Source organism: Biomphalaria glabrata, chromosome 13, assembly GCF_947242115.1.
Source record: "Biomphalaria glabrata chromosome 13, xgBioGlab47.1, whole genome shotgun sequence".
Taxonomy (NCBI): domain Eukaryota; kingdom Metazoa; phylum Mollusca; class Gastropoda; family Planorbidae; genus Biomphalaria; species Biomphalaria glabrata.
In genome coordinates this window covers 36,561,633-36,583,712 of record NC_074723.1, presented here as the reverse complement: position 1 = coordinate 36,583,712, position 22,080 = coordinate 36,561,633, and the positions used below count along the sequence as shown (strand labels likewise).

Genomic DNA, 22,080 nt, shown 5'->3' with positions numbered 1-22,080 from the left:
ACTTTTTTTTTTTAATTATAAAGTAACTGTCTTTATTTATTTTAACTAACAATGACATTGGATATGGATACAGATGCCTGGTCGTGTGGTATGCGCTCTGGACTGCCATTTCGATGGTCCCGGGTTCGAACGCTGCCCGCCTCCGTCTGTGACTTATAGGACACCTCCGTGAAAGCTTTGACAATGTGCAACATAACTAAGATTTCGTTTTGCCTGGTCTTTTGTTGGAATCATACTTGGGTGCTCAAGACTTAACAAACGCGTTATCTAGGCGCCGAAATCATTTTTATCACTCTCTTAAATCCAGATGGAGCTTTGCATACATGCATAGAGAAAACGTGAAGGGCTAGGTTAAAAAAAAATGCACAGTACAGTTAGGTGCGAAGTATTTACTGACATTCTCAAGGCTGTTCTATTCACCTGTATGTGCTGCTAATCTACCTTCGTGGGGTTAACATGTTTACCCACGTGAGTTAACCCTGCGTGAGTTATAAATCTACTTGTATGATTTATAAGTGTACCTGCGTGCGTTAATAATTCTATCTGCTTGCGTTAATGAGTCTACCTGCTTCTGTTAATAAGTATACCTGCTTGTGTTTATAATTCTATCTGCTTGCTTTAATGATTCTACCTGCTTCTGTTAATAAGTATACCTTCTTGTGTTAATGATTCTACCTGCTTGCTTTAATGATTCTACCTGCTTCTGTTAATAAGTATACCTTGTTGTGTTAATGATTCTACCTGCTTGCTTTAATGATTCTACCTGCTTGCTTTAATGATTCTACCTGCTTCTGTTAATAAGTATACCTTGTTGTGTTAATGATTCTACCTGCTTGCGTTATTAATCTACCTGCTATTATTAATAAATCTATCTGCATGAGTAATTCATATACCTGCATGAGTAATTCATCTACCTGCGTGAGTAATTCATCTACCTGCGTGAGTTACAAAATATTTAACCATTAAAACATTACGAAATGTAACCTTAGGCGCCAACGACCATCTTGAATCGTCAACATGCATTCAATGCATTTGTTATAAACAGATATGCACGAGTATGTACATATTTGATGCGATTGTGTAGGAATATATTTCAGAAATCATTAAAAATCTATCAAGTGAAAAGGTGTCATGTCGTTGTTTTTTCAAAAGTGAGAACACGTGGCTCGACCAAAGCGAGGCTGTAATCTTCTGATCTAAACAGTGTTCCTAGAATTAGCATTTTGAAATAGTTACGTCTATTTTTAGCTCTGCACTCTACTTTCTAATCCCAAAGTGACAATGCATAATTAGACGCTGACCTTAGGTCCCCCTCCTATCTCCCTTTATGTCAGGGGTTCTCAACCTGTGGGTCGCGACCCCATTGGGGGGGGCGATTGACGATTTGCCAGGGGTCGCCTTAGACCATCGAAAGTATGGATTGCTATTGTCTATTCTTCTAATGCTGTGTGGGTGGGGGTCGCGGCAGAGTGGGGGGTTATAATAAGGGGTCGCCGAGCAAAAAAGGTTGAGAACCGCTGCTTTATGTTCTTTAACAACAGAGACCTTGAGCATCTCGTTAGGGAATTTGATGGCGCATAGGACCCGGATGTCAGCTATTAAAATACGTAATATAGAGACAATAGTGAAGATGAAATTCTTCTGAAAACCTGCATGCATTGCATTTATTTATAGCTTATATGGCGTTAAGATTATGACAAATGTTAATACATAGGCTTTCCGTTTTACGTTTCATCTAGATTTGAGTGTGTCTGGTGAAACAGAGTTAATGTGAGAACATGTCTCGTTTCTACTTAGTCTATCAGCAGATACAATCTTTCTGCTGTTAGGCAAGGGTTGGATTATGCCCCTTGTCGATTTTTAAAATAAGGAAAACTCACATTTTGAATTTAAAGCTCGATATTTTATTTTTATATGTACCAAAATAAAATATTTGTTTTTTATTCACGAATATCTACAGTCTTTTAATATCAATGTGTCAATGTACAATTGTCAAGATAACCAAGGATTAGGTTGTCCTGCGCACATATAGGATGGATTATCTTCTCTTTTGAAGTAACGTCTGTAAATTATAAGACATGAAATTAAATGTTATATCCCAAAATGGTAAAGGTATTTCAATTAGCTCTCTACTCATAGATGGCTGCCTGGTCATGTAGTATGTACTCTGGACTTTCGTTATAATGGTTCTGAGTTCAATTCCCAGCCCGGTTCCAACTCTTTACTTTACATTACTGCTGGGAGGTTCGGGCTGGGACGTAAAATCTTTCTTTCTGAAGATCTTCTGTACCATATAAAACAAACATAATCAATGTTTACCTATTATCTAACGTCAACTTATCATATCTTATCTTATACTTTACACAGACGTTACTACGCATCTCCTGTATAAGATAAGATAAGATAATTTTATTGATCCAATCAAATGGAAATTCAGTTTGACTACAATTGACAACCTCAGCGTAACTACTTTACAAAAACAATACGGATGAAAAATTCAAACAACATTCACACACGAAACACATACACATTCACAACCAGCGCTTTATGAATTTGACTTCTATGTACTTCTCGATGACGACAGCTGATCTTGTAACACTCTGACCGATAGTGGGATAAAGCAGTTTTTAAATCTAGTCATGCATGTCGATCAATGATTTAAACTCTGCTAAGTCGTTGGTTTTCTTGTCTGATTCAGGCAACCCATTCCATTCTCTAATGGCACTAGGGAAGAAGGAGAGCGTGTACGACTATACTCCAGCGTAGCTTATTACACATCAAAGTATGCATTTAAAAAATGATCTAATCGAATACATTCGTACCTATGCATGTGTCAATAGCTGATGCCAGTGACAACTGTTTCCACTGCCAAGATGTCAACACAACACGCCAGTGTCACCCTACGCCATGCTCCAGCCGTGCTGGCCAGTAGAACTTTTGCGCGGAGACTGTTTATTTAGATGGTGACCGGTAGGACCGAGTATCGCCCCTGGAGCGATTCTGATACTCGGCGTCTTGACATCTGGGATCGTGACATCGGTGTCAGCTACAGAACTCATTTAATTAATCCCAGTAAGCGATACTTAGCATCGGAGATTGTGTATCGGGTGACAATTTGAATCAAATATTCATTACACCAGAGATCTATGTTGTAACAGTAATTAAACACACTTATGGGTCAGACATACTTTGTCTAGTCTGCTTTTGATTTTATAGTTTTGGAATTTTGGTAGAAATGTTTTATAACAGTTTAATGAAATATTATACAGCTTTAAATAAGGGTATTTTTTTAAACTGTAGAAATTATATTATTTTTTTTTACTTTAGAATATAGTGTCTAAACAAAATTTTGGTTATTAAAGTCATTGTCTTGGATCGTGGGAGTGCAAGCATTGGCCTCCAGTTATGTTTAGAGTTAGAAATAGCCAATGTAAACAAGTTGATTGGCGTTCGATCTAGTTTGTAGGAAGCTTTGATGCCCACACCTGAGATGCATACACCTGTGATATATACACCTGAGTAACCATGTAATATATGCAACGATGATATATGCACCTTTGATGTTAACTCCTGTGATATATGAACTCACCTGTGATGTGTACATCTAAGATGTATGCATTTGTGATGTGTACACCTGTGATGTATGAAATCATGAGATATCCACCTGTGATGTGTACATATGAGATATATGCACCTTAGCCGTGTACACATGTGATGTATGAACTCATGAGATATATGCACCTGTGTTGTGTACACCAGCAATACATGCATCTGTGATCTGTACACCTATGAACTATGCACCTGTGATGTATGCACCATTAATGTTTGCAACTGTGATAAATTAAAATAATGTTCTTGTAATGTATGTACCTGTGTAAGCTCCTGGCATTAATCATATCACATTTTGACAGGAACAAAAATATGTCTTAAAGACACTGAAACTGCATGTGGAGTGTTTGTTTGTAAAATGTTTTACATGTTTCGGATGTTCCTTCAAAGTTGAAGATAGTTTACTTCCTAGTCCAAGCCTCCCGCAGGACGACGGGGGATGGGAGCGGGCAGGGTTTGAACCCTGGACCATCGATAAATCTGAACGACAGTCCAGCGCGCAAACCGCACGACCAGGCAGCCACCCACATGTGGAATGTAACTCTTCAGTGTTCAAAGTTTAAAATGAACCTTTTGTTTTTATCCTCTTCGTTGTAATACGTTCTTCGTGTTCAGAGATTCATTAGAGTTTAATTGTGTTGTGTTTTAGTAGCGGGATCATTACACATTATCTTCATCTACTTGGGAAGGCAACATTTTGTTGGCCTCGTTCAGTTGGCCTCGTTCAGTTGGCCTCATTCAGTTGGTCTCATTCAGTTGGCCTCGTTCAGTTGGCCTCATTCAGTTGGCCTCGTTCAGTTGGTCTCATTCAGTTGGTCTCATTCAGTTGGCCTCGTTCAGTTGGCCTCGTTCAGTCGTAACGACCATTGGTTCATCTCGTAGTGCATTTGTTCACGTGACTGTGGTGCCCTATTTTTGGAGAGGCACTCCCGTCACATATATCGCCGGTTTGGGTGGGTTTCACTTTGGTGTTAGAGGAGTCAGACATTGATAGTTTAGCTCACTCTTTTTTTGTCCAGAACTGAAAGATTTCTATATTTTTTTCATTGTCCATAATTTTACTGGTCGACATCTCTTTTCATATACTGCGGTCTAGCACTATGTCTTCCCAGTCTTTAGTATCAATATCACTGCTTTGAATTCCCGTTTAATGACACCCACATAATTTATCTTTATCTACCTAGGAATGCGAAAGCACTTGTATGCATATGTCCTCGTCTGCAAATAATGTTTGGTTTTTTTTTTTTGCTTTCAACATAGTACAAAAACACGCACACACACACACATACTCACACATTTATTAACAACTAAAACTTAAGAACAAAAAATAAACTAAGAGAGAATTAGAGAGAAAGAGAAAAAAGAGAGGAGTGGGAAATGTTTTGAAACGTCAATTAATTCTTGAATTAATTTTTCTTAACTTTTTTTTTTTTTTAGACTTTTTTTTTTTTCCGTTGCTATTTTGTTGTTGTTGTTGCTTCCCCAACCCTGTACTGTGAATGTCAGCCTGACCTCTTCTTGTTTGGACCAGGTTACAGTCACTTTAAACGGACACAAACATGTACATAAATCATAAGGGAATGTAACATTATTTTAAGAGCCTCTAAATAATAATAATAAGATTGTTATAGAAAGGAAAGATTTGAACGCACTATAAATCGAATTCTTTTGTCCCCTTCAATCGAAGTATACATTGATCATCAAGTAGCCAGCCTACTACAACTATTTTTAGTTACATCACGTGCTTGTCAAATGTATATTACAATTAATTGTTTTTTTATTTTCACAAATAGGGAAACGTAACTCCGTGAACAATTATTATCTCCCTTACACATCTCCAGTTTTCTAAGCATCCATATATTTAAACTTCTCGCTAAAAAAAAAAAAGAAAAGAAAACTATTTTAATTTTTTATGTTCAAACTGACGGAACGATTGAGGATAAACATTGAAATCAAAACATTCAACTTCAAACGATTTCACTTCCCTCCCGATTAAAAAAAAAACACACTTTTTTTTTATATAGCAACCGGAAGTCTTGTTTATGCCAGACAGCGAAAAGAGCTTACATTTTTGAAAATTAGTCCAGGGATAAGATCCTTGTAATAATAAGTTATAAAAAGAATATAAAATAAAAAGAATATAAAAAAAAAGAGTGTTTTTTTTTTAATTCGCATAAATATTCAAACATTTGGCTTCACGTGATTTCATACATTTTAAATATATATCAGTACGTATTATTACCTTTCTTTATATAATTACTGTCTTTGATTTCTTATACACGGTAGTAGTGAAATGAATATGGATAATTAATTACGGTTTTAATAAAAAAAAATAGTTGTTTATCAGGTTGTAAACACACTGAATAAAATACACCAACACATTTTCAAACATTAGACCATAATAAATAAGAAGGATAGACACATGAAGTTTCAAATAAATATTGGAGAAAAATGTGGGATTGTTTGATACTATAGCGATTAATAGAGATATATTGGAGTAACCTTTTTTCAAATTCCATAACTGTTACCTTGGATTATGTTACTGGGTAACAAATCAGTAATTTAATGATTCAGTGTAAGTATAACTTCATAGTGGCGCAAGATATGAGATAAGCCGGATGATGGCTGAGCACTAAAGCGAATGCCACCTTAACATACGATAAACGTGGACGGGAATGCCTCTCAATAATGGGGATCCTCATTCTTATGACAAGGAGTTTTCACGAGATGAACCATAGTCGTTCTACGAAGAAGGCCAACAGCATAGATGTATAGAAAATGACAAGCTTGTTAGGGATTATATGAAATTGTGAGCAGACGCTACATTATGGGTTATAACATATGAGATACTATTCGTAACGTGAACTTAATTTTGACTTAAAAATGGTAAACACGAGTCTGCATGTAATATGCTCTCTACATTTTCTTAAACAAAAGGGTATGCATTCAGAAGACCAATTTTTTCAGCAAGATAAAGACACAGTGGTGAATTTTATATTTTTGTAAGTGATTTTCGTTTCTGGCATCAAATGTTGACAACACAAACCTAGTAGCAGCTAATTATTAGAGGAGCAGCTAATAAAACTTTTAAAACACAAGAGTTACACAATCTAAATTGCACATGATCACGTGGTCTGGTAAAAAGATTGTTTTGTTGTTTTTTCCATCCACATTTTTAATTTCCGCATGCTACTTCATAATGAGCAGGCCTAACTGACTCCGCCTCCTCTCAGCAGAAGTGACCAAGATCTCGCGCGAGATCCCGCGACATTTACTCATGAGATTACGTGTTTTTTCAATTTTTTAATTTTAAATGAGATTTTAAAATTCTCGCTAAATAATCAATCCTCAGAGAAAGCTATGAAAAAAGAAAAAAAAAATAATTCGCTCCATAAAAAATGCTAAAGCTAACCAGATGTAGCCAATCAGATTGTTCCTTTCTATTTGTTTCACATTAATGCTGGTGTCATCGTTGTAAGAACTAATTATAGCATGGACTTTTATCTGAATGTGTAGATTTAGTTTTAAAAAAATATTTCCGGTATACTTTTGGTATTAAAATTAAGTTGTAAAACTTTATTTGTTTCACTTTTACAACACTTTTTACGTTTCATGTTTTTAGGCTATACATTAAAAAACACAAGATAATAAAATAAAAAATCATGTAAGTAACATCTCACTGACACATCATAGCTACAACATTGAGATACATCGCAGTAATATCCACACAGTGATACCATCACACAAGCGGAAAGGATGGCTGCCTGATGGTGCGGTATGCGCGCTGGACTGTCGTTCAGTTGTCTCGATGGTCCCAGGATCATACCCTGTCCGCTGCCATCCCCCGTCGTCCTGCGGGAGGTTTGAACTAGGAAGTAGATAATCTTCAACTCGGAAGGAACATCCGAAACATGTCAAACATTTTGCAAAACATTTCCACAAGTATTTGAAGTGTTTGACTTTATTGACGAGAAATCCACTTCACGATCTTGACGCCCGTTGGTCAGATGATGTACTATTAAATCGTGTCCAGTATAATGACCAATAGTCTAGATATTTTTCCCGATGATCTGATACCTTAGCCTTCGCTAGGACTCTCATATGCTTAAAAAAATAAAGGAAAAAAAAAAGGGGGGGGGGGCGGAATACGTTCCCAAGATACAGTAGCGCTTCAGTTTTGATGATTCTTATAGTCGTTTCCGGCTTAAACTGCCCTCAGCGCCGACAGTGTGTGTGACGCAGGAAGTGGCCAATTCTTTAGTGACGGTGCGTAAGGAAAATGGGATAAGTCCAAATTTTATTTCAGACATGCTGTTTATATATATATAAAATTTACAGTAGCTCTGTGTTTTCTTAACATGTTCTAGCATTCCCAAAAGAAGAAAAAAAAATTACAGAAAATATATGTAGCGATTTAATGACAACTGGCGTTAGTGTGAATGGTCCTTACAGTAAGTAGGCGTAAAAGGATTTAAAAAAAAAAATGTGTACACCTTTATTACTGGACTTCCTCCCTTCCCATTTATTCTCTGCTTGTTTTTTTTTTCGTGTAGGGTCAGACTCTACCAATATTGTTTTTAAACAAAGCTTATGTCAATTCACTCTGTCTGTCTGGTTCAGTTTTGTTCGGGTTATTTCTCCCGCACCCATTCTCGTATCAAGTTGAAACTTTGTATAATTTTGTTGTTGTACCAAACAAAACATGAATCATTTTTGAAAATCAAACAATTAATTAATTACCAGTTCTCAATTGTTTAGTTTGGTATCGAAAAAGGGCAATACATTCTACGTATTGAGAGATGTGGCTGTATATGTGGAGTTATACATTCTGTGCACGTTTATTATCCCACTTCCCATTCTCGGATCCAAATGAAATTTTGTATAATTATTCATTGTCAATGGCAATACATGAACTTATCAAACACAATTAATCAGTTAGCTCATTAAGTGGTAATTAATTAATTTCGTTTTATATATAAAAAATTTAGCTTTATCCTGCAACATTGCGATATACGGCAGCGATTCTTTCCCTTACATAAGCTTTGTCTATTAAAAAAAATATGTTTCTTTTTTTTAAGCTGACAACAAAACTGAGCAGTGTTGCTATTTATAAGCGCAAGCCAAACGGCAGAGAGAGAGAGAGAGGGAGTATTCATTATTTGTGTTATACAAAAATATGTCGTCGTGTTTTGATTTAATCATAAAATCTCATGTTTCAGTCAGACTTGATGTACATTTGAACTAATGGGTTATGAAATACAACAATAAAACGATATTTGAAAAAAAAAGAAAAGACCCTCGAAAACGTATTAAGTTGATTCGTATGTCAATTTGTTTCAATATTGTATTCAATTTGTTAACATTATACTGAAATGGAAATAATATTACAAGGTCCAATAACACTTGACTGTGTAACAGTATCTCTAGCCTGCAGTGGAGATCTTTAATTATACAGCTCACTGTAGGCCTATCGTGACGTTATGTGGAGAAGGTAGAAAAGAAAAAACTCAAAACTGTAACTATTTTTTGCTGAAATATCTGGAGAGATGATCCAAAGTGTGGTGACAAGACTGTGTATGGCAAAGTGAACAATTTCCCCCAAGTTTTCTGATTGCTATCTCAACCCAACTTTTAACATTACATTTTTGTATGCGAAGCTATTATATTCACAAGTTACAGAAAATCTGGATGACAATTTCTTTTAATTTTGTTTTAAGTTTAGAGAATGATATTACATAAAAGAAGATTGCATTCTAGCTTCTCATATCCCTGCTCTTTCCCTGCTAGTTAACATGGCGTCACGCCTGTTTCTTTGTGGGTTTTTTTGTGTTAGTGTAAGCATAACTCAATCTTGCCCTCGGTCCTCTCCTCGGTGTATGCACCAAGCTCTGCCATGAAGTTTTGAATTACTTTCTCCTAAGCGCAAGGTGAATAACTGAATGAAGGGCGATGTCTTTGATTTCCAAGATTAAGGATGAGCGCAATGTCTCAAATGGCCATGCAAACCCAGTTGAGACCTGCATATTTTCTCTCAATCTATGCTAGAGAGAGTCTTAACAATGTCCTTGACTTTGTACATTTGCTAAGAACTTTAAAAACTGGCGTCACTTTCAAGAACACAACAATGCTGATTGTTAGTGTTCCGGTTGTGTGCAATCATCCTGTATGTGGAGACAGGTCCTTTAAAAAAAGTTTTTGATTTAAAATAGGTCAGGAAAAATATTATGGAATGCTTTTATTTGTTTGCGTGGATGGGGCCATAGATTTCTTCAAAATCGTCCCTCTGCTATACGCCACCCCCTCCGACTGCCACCAACTAGTAATCGGATCGCCCCTTTTGTAACTAGGTCATTACGTAACTTTCTCAACGAGAATGACGTCCCCTTGAAATAAAAAGCCAGCTATTGTGCCGGCTCAGGACATCATGAGGCCCTCAACAAAGAGCTCGGTGCTTCACCTTACTTACACCCTCTCCCCAAGCCTGCCCAAGCGAATGCGTCTCTTGTTTTTACAAAGCTTATATCAACTCACTCTGTCTGGTAAAAAAAAAAAAAGTTTTGTAGAAGTTATTTCTCCTAAACCCATTCTCGAATTAAGTTGAAGCTCTACACAATTATTCATTGACCACACACAAAGCACGAATAAAGTAAAATAAATATTAACCAATTAGTCAATTAATTAATGTTAGTTTAGTTTTGTACCAACAAGGGAAATCAATTTTCAGTATTCTCAAATGTGGCTAAATATTTAGGGTTTCGTCCCCTTAAATACCTGACCACTTTCTCTCCCACACCCTTTCTCGGATTAAGTTGAAACTTAAAACAATTATTAATGTACCTAACAAAACACGAAACAATTAAACAAACAGCCAATTATTTAATTAATTATTGGAAATTAATTGTTATGTTATCGAATAAGGGAAATAACTTGCATTATTAAGAGATATAGTTGTAAGTGCGGATTTCTTTCCCTTAAGTTAGATTTTTTTATTTTTCTTTAAATGTTCGCTTGTTTTGTGTATGCTTCATGGGATTGAATGGTCGTGCAAGTGAAGTTCAATCTTATCTTATACATTCTGGACGTTTCGTTCCTAGACACATCTTCGTGTTTAATCCAGTCGTTCGCTTTGATTGTTCGACTAAACCAGGGGTTCTCCCTTTGGGGGTCGAATGACGATTTGCCAGGGGTCGCCTAAGACCATCGAAAATATGGATTGTTGTTGTCTATTCTTCTGTTGCTGTATCCGTGTGTGTCGGGGTGGGGGGGGGTGGCGACAGAGTGGGGGATTGTAAAAAGGGGTCGCCGAGCATAAAAGGTTGAGAACCGCTGGACTGAACTTATATTTCATCCTTTGTACTCCTGGAGTGTGTGTGTTTGGTGGGTGGGGGGGGGGTAGTATACGTTCAGCCAAACCTCTTTAACAGACTAGTTTGATGGAACAGAGAGAGAGAGAGCATCTGATTTCTTCCAACTGATGACAAAAAAATCGCCAAGTTTTCAGCGAATTCTGAACAACGCTGCACGGATAGTCCTAAGGAAAAACAAGACGAGATTCTGCTACTACTCTCCTGCGCACACTCCTTTGGCTTCCCGTGAAAGGAAGAATCTGCATCAGAGCATCTAGAATAAAGAGATGCCCTTGTACCTTGGCGAACAGTTCACTCCATATGTCCCCCAATGGACTGAACGCTTCTAGTGTAATTTTTTTTTTACCCAAATCAATATAAATTTGCGAATAATGAAAGGCTTTGGTGAAGTGTCTGGCGAAAAAGGCCGGGCGGGTGGGGGGAGGGGTGTAACTTTAGTCATGGAAATGTATATAGGTCACATCTTATTCTTGGAAGTTGTTTGGTTGAGATGTAAGCGACGAGTGTCAGGAAAACATTAATGTGGTAGATAACTTTAATGTCAATATTATAGAGAGCAGAGAAACTACGCCACTAGGGGCATGCCCCCTGCCTTCTAGCGCCCTAACTCACATTTTGGAGTTTGTGTAACATCAAGATAACTTTTATTGCCTACGCCCATCACTAGCAATAAAAGGACATTTGAAAGATCGAAGACAAAAGATTGAAGACGTTATTGTGTCGTTATTAACACAAGAAGCCTAAATAGGTCACTAGGGGGGGCAGTGGGGCGCGAGAAGACACGTCCAGCAACCGTGTCAAGTAAATCAATCAATCATATCAAGTAAGCTAATCATATCAACTAAGTCAATCAAACATATCAATTAAGTCAACCAATCATATCAAGTAAATCAATCATATCAAGTAAGTCAAACAACCACATTAAGTAAATCAATCAATCATACCAAGCAAGTCAAACAATCATATCAAGTAAATCAATCAATCATATCAAGTAAGTCAATCATATCAAATATCTGAAAAAATATTCTGAGAATATTACGTCAGACAGAGAGATTGAAGAAAACCGCTGTGTGTGGCTACTGCGACCGATAGGTGGACAATGTAACAACCAGTTGGCCATTAGGACTTGCTGGGTCAATGTGACCTGATGGTGTGTAACATTTTTAAAGTTTTCAAATCATAACTGCAACAACAACAGTATTTTCAAGAATTACTGTGTTGAAAATACGTTCAATAAATTGAACACACACAAAAAATGCTCATGTGTACAAAATATTGTATTCTCTGTCTGTCTGTCTGTCTCTCTCTCCCTCTCTCTCTCTCTCTCTCTCTCTCTCTCTCACACACACACACACACACACACACAAATTGTCTTCCAGGTAGCATATTTGGATTCAATGGTTTTCTGTATCTTAATTTTTTTAAATTCAGCTTCAGTACTCGCCTAGCCATTCTCATCTTTCTAACTAAAATCTGAATCTCCGACCCTCCCCCCCCCCATATAGTATTAAGACTAATTCTTACCTAACGAACAGCGAACGACCGAATCCTGGCATTGGTACCACATCGTTTAGTTGTGCAGTGTAAGTGTAAATGTACCCTGGTCACGCTCAAAGGCGTCATTTCACTTAAGATTGACCTTGAGGACGACTGACAATATTAAGAAGAGACCTGGAAAGAAATGCGCCATAATGGGTTGTCCATATGTGTGTGTGTGTTTGTGTGAGGAATCAAAGGGGAGACAAATGCTGCTCAAACAAAGGGGAAAAAAAGTTCCCGTAGCGTTTGGCGAAATCGTTGGGGGGGGGGGGAAAGGGCGGGGAGGTAAGGGGTGTAAACCTGTAATCACTGAAGCTTGACGGCTCTACGCATGCCTGGTGAGCGGACAGCAGTGCACGTGCAGTGGTGCACATTGTATCTCCGTTCAACGTCACCTGCTTGGTCTCTCTCTCTCTCTGTCTGTCTCTCTTTCTCTCTCTCTCTCTCCTCATTCTGCTTGCTCTGCCAAGTCTTAAAGAAAGCGCCCTTTTTTTCCTTCTTATGGCTTTGTCTTATGCTAAATGTGTGTGTGTGTATGAAATTGTGAAAAGGTTTTGTGACCGGGGGGGGGGGGGGGAGAAAAAGGGATGGCGTAATCCCTTATATATGTTGGCCTAATGGCATAATTAGGACATTGAAGTCCCAGTGGGCTTAAAGTCAAAACAGCAGATCACAAGCATTGGTGGAAAAAAACTTTAGAAGGAAAATACAACGTGGATTTAGTAAAATAAAAAGTATTTTTAAAGTATTAAATAAAGATTCCTTTTGAGATTAAGAGTTCGCTTTCTTGGCATCGGGTTCCCACAAAGTGTGTCGCGTACTTCGGTTTGGGTTCCCACAAAGTGTGTCGCAGCCTTCAGTTTGTGCTCACACAGTGTGTCACGGCCATCAGTTACAGTTCGCACAAAGTGTGTCACGGCCTTAAGGCTTAGTTCGCACAAAAGTGTGTCGCGATCTTCAGTTTTACTTCACAGGGTCTGTCGCGGCCTTTAGTTGCAGTTCGCACAAGGTGTGTCGCGGCCTTCATCAGTTTCGGTTCGCACAAAGTGTGTCGCTGTCATTAGTTTCAGTTCACACAAAGTGTGTCCCGGCCATCAGTTTCAGTTCACACAAAGTGTGTCCCGGCCATCAGTTTCGATTTGCATAAAATTGTGTCGCGGCCTTCAGTTTGGGTGTGCTTAAAGTGTGTCGCGGCCTTCAGTTTGGGTGTGCTTAAAGTGTGTCGCGGCCTTTATTATTTTATTATTCTCCTATACATGACAGACGTTGCTTCAAAAAGACGTAAGTCTTACGCCTATCCCTGCGTCAATCTAGTCATGCATGTTAATCAGCGACTTTAAATCTACCAAAATCGTTTGGCTTATTTAGGCAACCCATTCCATGCTCTGCTAGCAATTGGGAAGAAGGAGCATTTGTACAAATTTATCTTTGTGTCTTTCTGAATATTGTGTTAGGTTTTGTTTTCATATTTGGAAACTTTTGGTTCAGTGTTTTAATTTAAAATTGTCACTTTACTTTTTATTCCTCTGTCATGATGGGTCTCAAAATGTAGCGATTCTACTACTAATGGTGTCTGATATTCCACAATAAAATAATGTCAAGTCAATTGTCATCAATTTTTTTTTTCTTTTAAAGTTTTTTATATGAAAGCGTGGTCGAGAGGCTAAGTGCGCTTGAACTTGGCTTGGCTTGGCTACCTAGAAGGGGGCTAAGGTTCGACACCCGACTCGGGCAGAGTTGTGTTTACTGAGCGCCTAAAGGCAGCACGGAAAACCAACTCCTAGATACCCCCCACTGGTCCACAAATGAGATTGTTAGGGTTTTGGAGCAAAGCGCTCTGAGCATGCTATAAGCGTGAAAGTAGCGCTATATTAAATATTATCAATATATAAATATAATATATATATGAAACAAAGGAAAGAAAGGGGGAAACAAATTGTAACGGAGTGTCCCAGTGCTTATGACCTCTTCCTATATTATACTGTAGAAGTGTTGCTTGCTTAATCATTCTGATATTGTTAATGTGTAGGCAATATGTATTGACTACTTTTGATGTGCCAGTTCAGGGGATTTTGTTGTTATGTATGGACAAACAGAATGACAGTTAAATGTTCTCTTTTGGTTGCCTGGTAGCGCTCTGGACTGTAGCTCGACGTTTCCGTGTTCGAACCCCTGACGTCGTCAGGTGGTTTTGGGCTAAGGTGTAACGATCTTCAAATCTGACTGAACATACGGAAACATGTCAAACAAAAGCACCAAGCATCACGTGACCCATTTAGAGAAACTTCCGGAATCATATGTCTTTCTACTGAAAACAACAACTACAACAAAAGGTGAATTGAAAACAAAAAGTTCCCCTTTCAGACCTTTGCGATCTTTAGGGGCAGATGAAATCAAGGTCATCTGTGTTTCTCTGTCCAACGGTTAACGAAGGTGTCTCATGTGGCCAGCACAATGACCGACCGCCTTTACTTTTCCCTCAACTAATGTCAGGTACGCATTAGAGCTGGGTGGACTCAGAGACGCTCTGAAGATTAAAAACCAGTCTTCAACAGGAATAGAACCCTGTACCCCCACCTGTTTCGGAAGCCAAGCGCTTTACCACCGCTTCCCCCACAAAATGAAAATGAAAAAAAAATATATTAAAAGCATTCTGTTTGAAATTCTATGAAAATGATAATTGCGTTAACCGGCTAGAACCATCAGGCATTGACGTTTCATCTGCTAGTTGAAACGTTACACAATTATTTAGTGTACCCTAAAAAAAAACATGAATCAATAATTTAAAATTAAAAGCTACCATTTAGTTACAGGGATCACTCTGCATAGTACTAACAGAGGAATTAATTCGACGATTGAAATAGAACAAGTTAAAATGTGTCTGGATTTGTCCTGTTAGATAATTGTACATGATATTTCTCTAACACCCTTTCTCGGGTCAAGTTAAAACTTTCCACAATTAATTTTTGTACCTAACAAAACGTGAATCTTTTTTTTTTTTTTAAATAATTTTTCAATTAATTTTTCGTAATTAGTTTTTTTTTTGTTTGTTTGTTTGTTTGATATCGAAAACGGGAAATAAATTCCCAATTGTTTTAGAAATACAGCTGTAAATGTGTAGTTTTTCCCCTAAGATAAGAATGTGTTTGTTTGTTGTTTTTTAATCAAGTATTTTTGTATTTATGTTGCTTGTTTTTGAGGTTAATTTTATTAACAGCCTCGTCGACGTAACGAATCATGGCGCTGCCTCGTGTTTTTTTTTTAAGCTCACTAACAAGCAACGCCTCTACTAACGGTGACTATGATTCCTGATCAATTCCACCCCCACCCCCACCCCTTTTTTTTTCCTCAACACACACACACACACAGTCACAAGCATTCATCCTCCTTCTTTTTTTTTTTTTCTTCTCCCTCTGGCATCACCGCTCTCCCAAGAAGAAGACCAACAAAAAAAATGTACAATCGATTGAGAGCAGTGTTTAGTCCGATATTTAGGTCAGTGACTGTGCGCACTATCACGTGTGTAGTGGTCCGGACCAGAGTAACCACAACAGAAAAAAAAAAAAAAAAAACGGGGGGCGGCTAGAGTCAGTGCTGGCTGGGCCGGGTAGGATGAGGTCAAGCTAGAAGAGAGAGACGGGTGGAAATTGAGGCTGAAATCTAAACGATCGAACAGAAAGAGTAGGGCGATTTTTGTTTTTTTTATTTTTTTAATGTTGGCGGGAAGGTCAAACTACGATTTGACTAGAAGTCTTGCAGTTTTTAAATTTGCAAAAATCTGTTGTCACCACTACCAAACTACCAATCCTACTTCCCTCCCCTTTCAGCAATAAATCATCGTTTTAAATTACGATAGAAAATTTGAACCTAACAATGAAATTAACAACTAACTTTTGTAGTCAATCACTGCGGATAACTTTACATTATTATCTTGTGCGCCCCCCCCCCCCCATTTTTTTTTAAATCAATAAATGGTAGTTAGCGATGTGTGTTCATTGATCTGTCTACCACTGTGATCAACATACCAATAGTCTCGACTATCTATTTTATTATGCTATAACCACATTGTTATGCAAAATGCAAGCCACCTATAATAAAACTAATATATTTTATAAATCTTAACATAGCACAATTAGATTACTGACCCTATCACCTCCAATGTACATTACATTTAAAATATGCCCAGTCTATAATTGCACCCCGTCTGTTGGGCAATAGTCGCATAAACGACCAAAGGCTGCCAATAACACAACTTGAACTTACGAGAACAAATTAATATCGTGTTTCAGGTTGCGATGTTTTGGCTCTACCCATTTCCTTAATACCCACAAGGCACCAACTACGAGTTTATGTAAAAAACATTAACTTCCTCTATATTCTTTTTCTTTCTATTTTTTTTTCGTACTGCATATACCAATGTAGAAAATGTATATTAGCCATGCAGTTACATGGATTATAACTCTAATGAATTTTGAAAGTTAAGTTATAGTCACTGGAATAAAATTTCGTTTAAGTTTGCCTACTGTGAATAATTTGCACTTTTATAATTACACACATTATGTTCCTACATGCGTGTAAAAGTATGTTAGAAATATGTAACAAAGACTTGGACGATGTCTGGCCTGACTTGAAAAGAAGGTTGACAATAAACTGGCCCAGTAACTAGAGCGGTGAGGGTAATTAAAACGCATGCGTAGTTCTCAGCTGTCATTATTAGACATGCGCGTGCACGCATGCGCAGTGTGCACCCAAGTCACGGGGCTTGAGCTGGATTGGTTAGGAAGTCGGTGGTGGCGACGTTTAAAAGTTGTTTTCAGCAGTTTAGCAAATTTAATTTTGACGTGTTAAAATATATCTTCTCTCACCCCCTCACCCACACACCTCACACCACACACACACACACAGCTTTTTAAACTTTGTTGCAACACACTCGGGTTTCGTATCCAGTAAAGTCTTGAAGTAGCAGACACCGAAGTTAGTCTATAAATAGAAGTGGAAGTCGAATAACAATATAAGACGGTATGACACAGAGTAGAAAAAAACTATTTTTGTTTCATAAGAAAGGGTTGGGGGGGGGGATAAGTGGTTTGTCTAGACCAGTGGTTCTAGAAATGTGTCGATGAAACACGTAGTTCCGTGAGTATCTAGACCAGTGGTTCTAGAAATGTGTCGACGAAACACTTATTTCCGTTTTTATCTAGACCAGTGGTTCTAGAAATGTGTCCACGAAACACTTAGTTCCGTTATTATCTAGGCCAGTGGTTCTAGAAATGTGTTGATGAAACACTTAGTTCCGTGAGTATCTAGGCCAGAGGTTCTAGAAATGTGTCGATGAAACAAGTCGTTCTGTATCTGGGCCAGTGTTTCTGGTTCTATGAATGTCTCTAGATCAGTGGTTCTGAAAACATATATAAATTCCCTGGTTCTATAGAATAATCGATTCGACTTTTCTCTCCTACTATCGGTTTTTCAAATATGTCTAGGTCAGTGGCTGTATAGATTTGACTATACTGGTGGTCCTGGGAAAGGATATAGTTCGATGGTTCTAGAAATGTGTCGAGGCGCACGGTTTCAGAAATGTCTTGATCGGTAATTTTAGAAGTTTATCCAACTCCTTTTCCCTGAGAATATGTCTAGGCCAGTGTTTCCCAAACTGTGTTCCGCGGAACCCTAGCGTTCCTCGAGGCCTAAATATGTGTTCCGCGAACTACTGGAATAATTAACTAGTAGGCCACCATGTGAATTAAGCTCTTTAAAAAAATAAGCAAAATGTTCTGCAAAAGTTAAGAGAGTGATTTGGAGGAGAAAAAAAAATTGTTGATGAACCGGCTTTATATCAAATTTGAGACTCCCTCTAATTTGTAAATCGAAAGAAAAAAAAAATAGAATAAAATGATTGTTGCCTCTGCCTCTTACGACGTCACTTTCTGTACGCCATTGATATCATGTAACAAAGTTTGGGGGTGAATCAACTGACATAATATGACACAAATATAACTGTCGAGGTCAAGCCTGCCTTGTTGCATGAAAACATATCAGTTTATTCTGGGGTTTTTTTTTTTTTTGGTTAACGAAACAAAAATTTTAACTATCTGAAATATTTTTCTTTATATTTTATCGTCACACTTATCTACCTTTGACATTTTTTTTTTAAAACAAAGCTGCTATCAACAATTTCTATACTCGTTTTCTCTCCCTTCCTATTCTCGGATCAAGTTGAAACTTCACACAATCATTCATTGCTCCTAGCAAAATAGGATTCAATCAAAAATGTAACCAATTAATTATTTAATTAGTGATAATTATTTTTTTTTTATATTGATAAAAAGAAAGGAAAATTTTATGGCTATAAATATACAGTTCTTTCCCTTTGATAAGCTTTTTTTTTATAAGGTGTAAGAACATAAAACTGTTTAGTATTATTACTTGCGTTTTTATTTTATTTTATTTTTTTTGAGTTAATTACTTGATATATGCACGCGTTTGAGTGTCAAAATGACCTCAGTCTTCCGCTAAACACTCATTAACACAGCAGCGCGTGAGGGAGGGCGCCAATTATACACCCACGCACTCCTCCACCTCCCCCTCAGGTAGATCACTACTTCATCTCATACTTACCAAATCGCCGCACGCATGTCCTTGACCTTAAGGCCCGGTGACTCTTATCGTCTGGTTGTGTTATATTAGTGGTTTTTTGTTGTTGTTTGTTTGTTTGTTTCATTATAATTGCCCTGAAGGTATCCGGCTCCTTTCTTAAGTAAAACGCAAACGTATACAATCATCAATGAAATATATTTAAGATATGGTCGTGACCTATTTACATTAATTGACGTCTCCTCATTGAACTTTGTTTTATTTTCACATTTTCTTTAGAAATGAAGTCCATTACATTCAAGCTCAAACTTTCCGCTGAATCGTGTGTGTGTGTGGGGGGGGGAGCTGTGGGCAGGGTTCGAACCTGAGACCATCGAGACGTTAGTCCAGGGCGCAACCACACGACCCAGCAGACATAATTTTACTGTTTTCATTGTAAAAATGCAATGAATTATAGAAACACTATGAACAATCATATATACTCTAATCACATGTTCAGTCATTTAAAACGATATGACCAAGTGGTAGAGAGTTTGTCTCTGGGTCGAAGATCCTGAGTTCTCACTTTCGCCAATAGCTTTTGCAGGAAATTTTTGTTTTAGGGAATTGTATCTTCAAAACTCTTTTTTATCTTTTAGTTTTTAGGAACGTAAATATATGTCGTTTTCTTGGCTACATAATAATAATAATAATAATAATAATAATTAATAATAATAATAATAATGTTTGTCCTCAAGTCTGAAGAGTAATTAGGAATGCAGTGTGTTCCGTTGCTACGCAGCCCCAGCTGTGACCTACATATCTTGCCACACCCTGCGCAGACATGACCATTGTCTGGCTACATAATGCTTTTTTAGTAGACATTTTTTTCAAATATTAACATCCAAGCGACTTTTTAAAAAATACTCCTTTTTTTTTTTTTTTCAATGTTCTTTCTGATTTATTTTTAATGACAATTAAACTCAAATGGGGAGGAGGGGGGAACGCGCGGTACTAGTAGCTTGGGGGTAAGCATGAAAGCAAGCACACTGTGTTCTGAGAAACAAAAAAATTCTGTTTCCGCTGAAAAGGCAAGGGTTTGTTAGCTGTTGCCCATGAACACGGCCCTTTTCTGCCTAAACGCCGGACATTGCACTAAAAGTCTAAATGTATGATTCGTCTTTTGGGTAGTTTCTAAAAAAAAAACCAAAAAACTTTGACTTAAAAATTTCAGTTATATCTTGACTGTTTATTAATTATAACTGTCTCAATCTATTCATTTGCTGATTGGTAAACGCGATGACATCTAAACTGAGAGCCTGGAGTTTGAATCCCATCAACCATTGCAATTTATTTTTTTTACCAGTTCCACTCTTTTCCAACATCTTGCATCTCGATGTCTTGCAAACAAAAATTATTTAAAACCCCTACATGAAATCACACACATACACACACACACATATATATATATATATATATATATATACATATATAATGCGCCCACAGACATTTAAATCGCCCACAAATACACACATCAAATGGGTAAAGTCACTGCCAATACACCATCGTATTGTTATTCCCTGAGGCCAGACACAAAACGATTCCTCAAACAATAGCAGTCTCTACTATCTCCACACTGGCCTGACAAATAGCACAAGTGAAATGTGACTAGGAGACAAAATGTGACTAGGAGACAATGTCACTGGTAAGTCAGGGCGACAGTAGAGAATCTGGTTGGACAAGATGAGTCCGTTGACAGCCATGTCCCAATCATGCAGCTCTTCTTACCGAGTGGGAACAACTTTGTCCTGCGTGGTATTACAGAACTTCAACAACAGAAGGCGTCTTTGATGAGGATGACAAAGTCTGTTCGGGTTATTCTGGGTTTATTTTATTTTGAAATTATGTTTTCAGTTGTTTTTTTCGCGTACCAAAGAAATGACAATGGATTTTTTTTCCCCACCTAGCCTTGCGCAATTTGACGGTTGATGCATATCTTTGGGAAAAAGAATCATTAGCTATTTGGAAACAACAAGAAAACTCTAGTTTGAACGTTATAATTTTTTTTTTTAAAGTAGAAATAAAATTTGCTAGAGAACTAGAAAGTCTTTATCTTGAACAGACTACGTCTTCGGGAATTTCCGCGAGTGAAAGAGTTCAATAGACTTGTAGACGTTCAGGAACATGTTGCGCACCGTCTTGGAAATGTAGATCTATCATGTTCTAAACTCTGAGTAGGCTTATACATTCGCTTAACCAGGAACTTTTTCATGAAGAGGGGTAATAGGGGCGTGGCAAAAAAAAATTTGATTTTTTTTTTTTAAAACCTAACAGTCATTCGTTTGTGAAGTGTCAAATAAACGCTGTTACGGAACAGTCCTCAGCTACATATTATTTGCATTTTGTTATTGTGTAATTTCATCTTTGCGTTTTTAACGATAAGCAAAACATAATAGCATAATATGTACAATATCAAAACCATAATAGAAACATCTAATAGGACTTTATAAACAGAATTATGACACACGGTATATATACAAGAGGTCCAAAATATATTTTTTTTAAATGACAAAATGGTAAATAAATAAAGACGCATCATTGGCAATAAATAGTTTAAATTTTGGGCATTCGGATGAATAGCGTTGAGGTGTCGACATGGTGCCGTGGTTATCCGTCTGCCCTAAATTAGCCTTGTATCACGAACCAACACTTTCAGATTGACTTGTAAAAGAAACAAGCCTGTCATAATTGTATTTACCATTGCGTCAATTTGGTGGTGTTCTCTTGACCTCAGATTGATAGCATAGTAGCTAGTCCATTCCATGGTCACGCTTCAACAGTTTTCAACACACAAAAAATCTTTTCTCTAGCTCTAGCTGTAAAAAAAAAAATGGCTGGTGTTGTGTTATGAGGTCATGTTTACACTTTTTTTATAAGCTAATACTTTATCACTAGACTAGGTTTTTTCTTGAGTGCAAAGTGTAACAAAAAA

At 37.4% G+C, this 22,080-nt stretch overlaps 1 protein-coding gene across 8 annotated transcripts in view; it reads left to right on the top strand.

Annotated features, from left to right (window-relative positions):
- The window catches only part of LOC106078346 (zinc finger transcription factor lin-29-like), a 422,178-nt gene that overhangs the window by 296,402 nt on the left and 103,696 nt on the right, over positions 1-22,080 (top strand). The window lies entirely within an intron of this gene.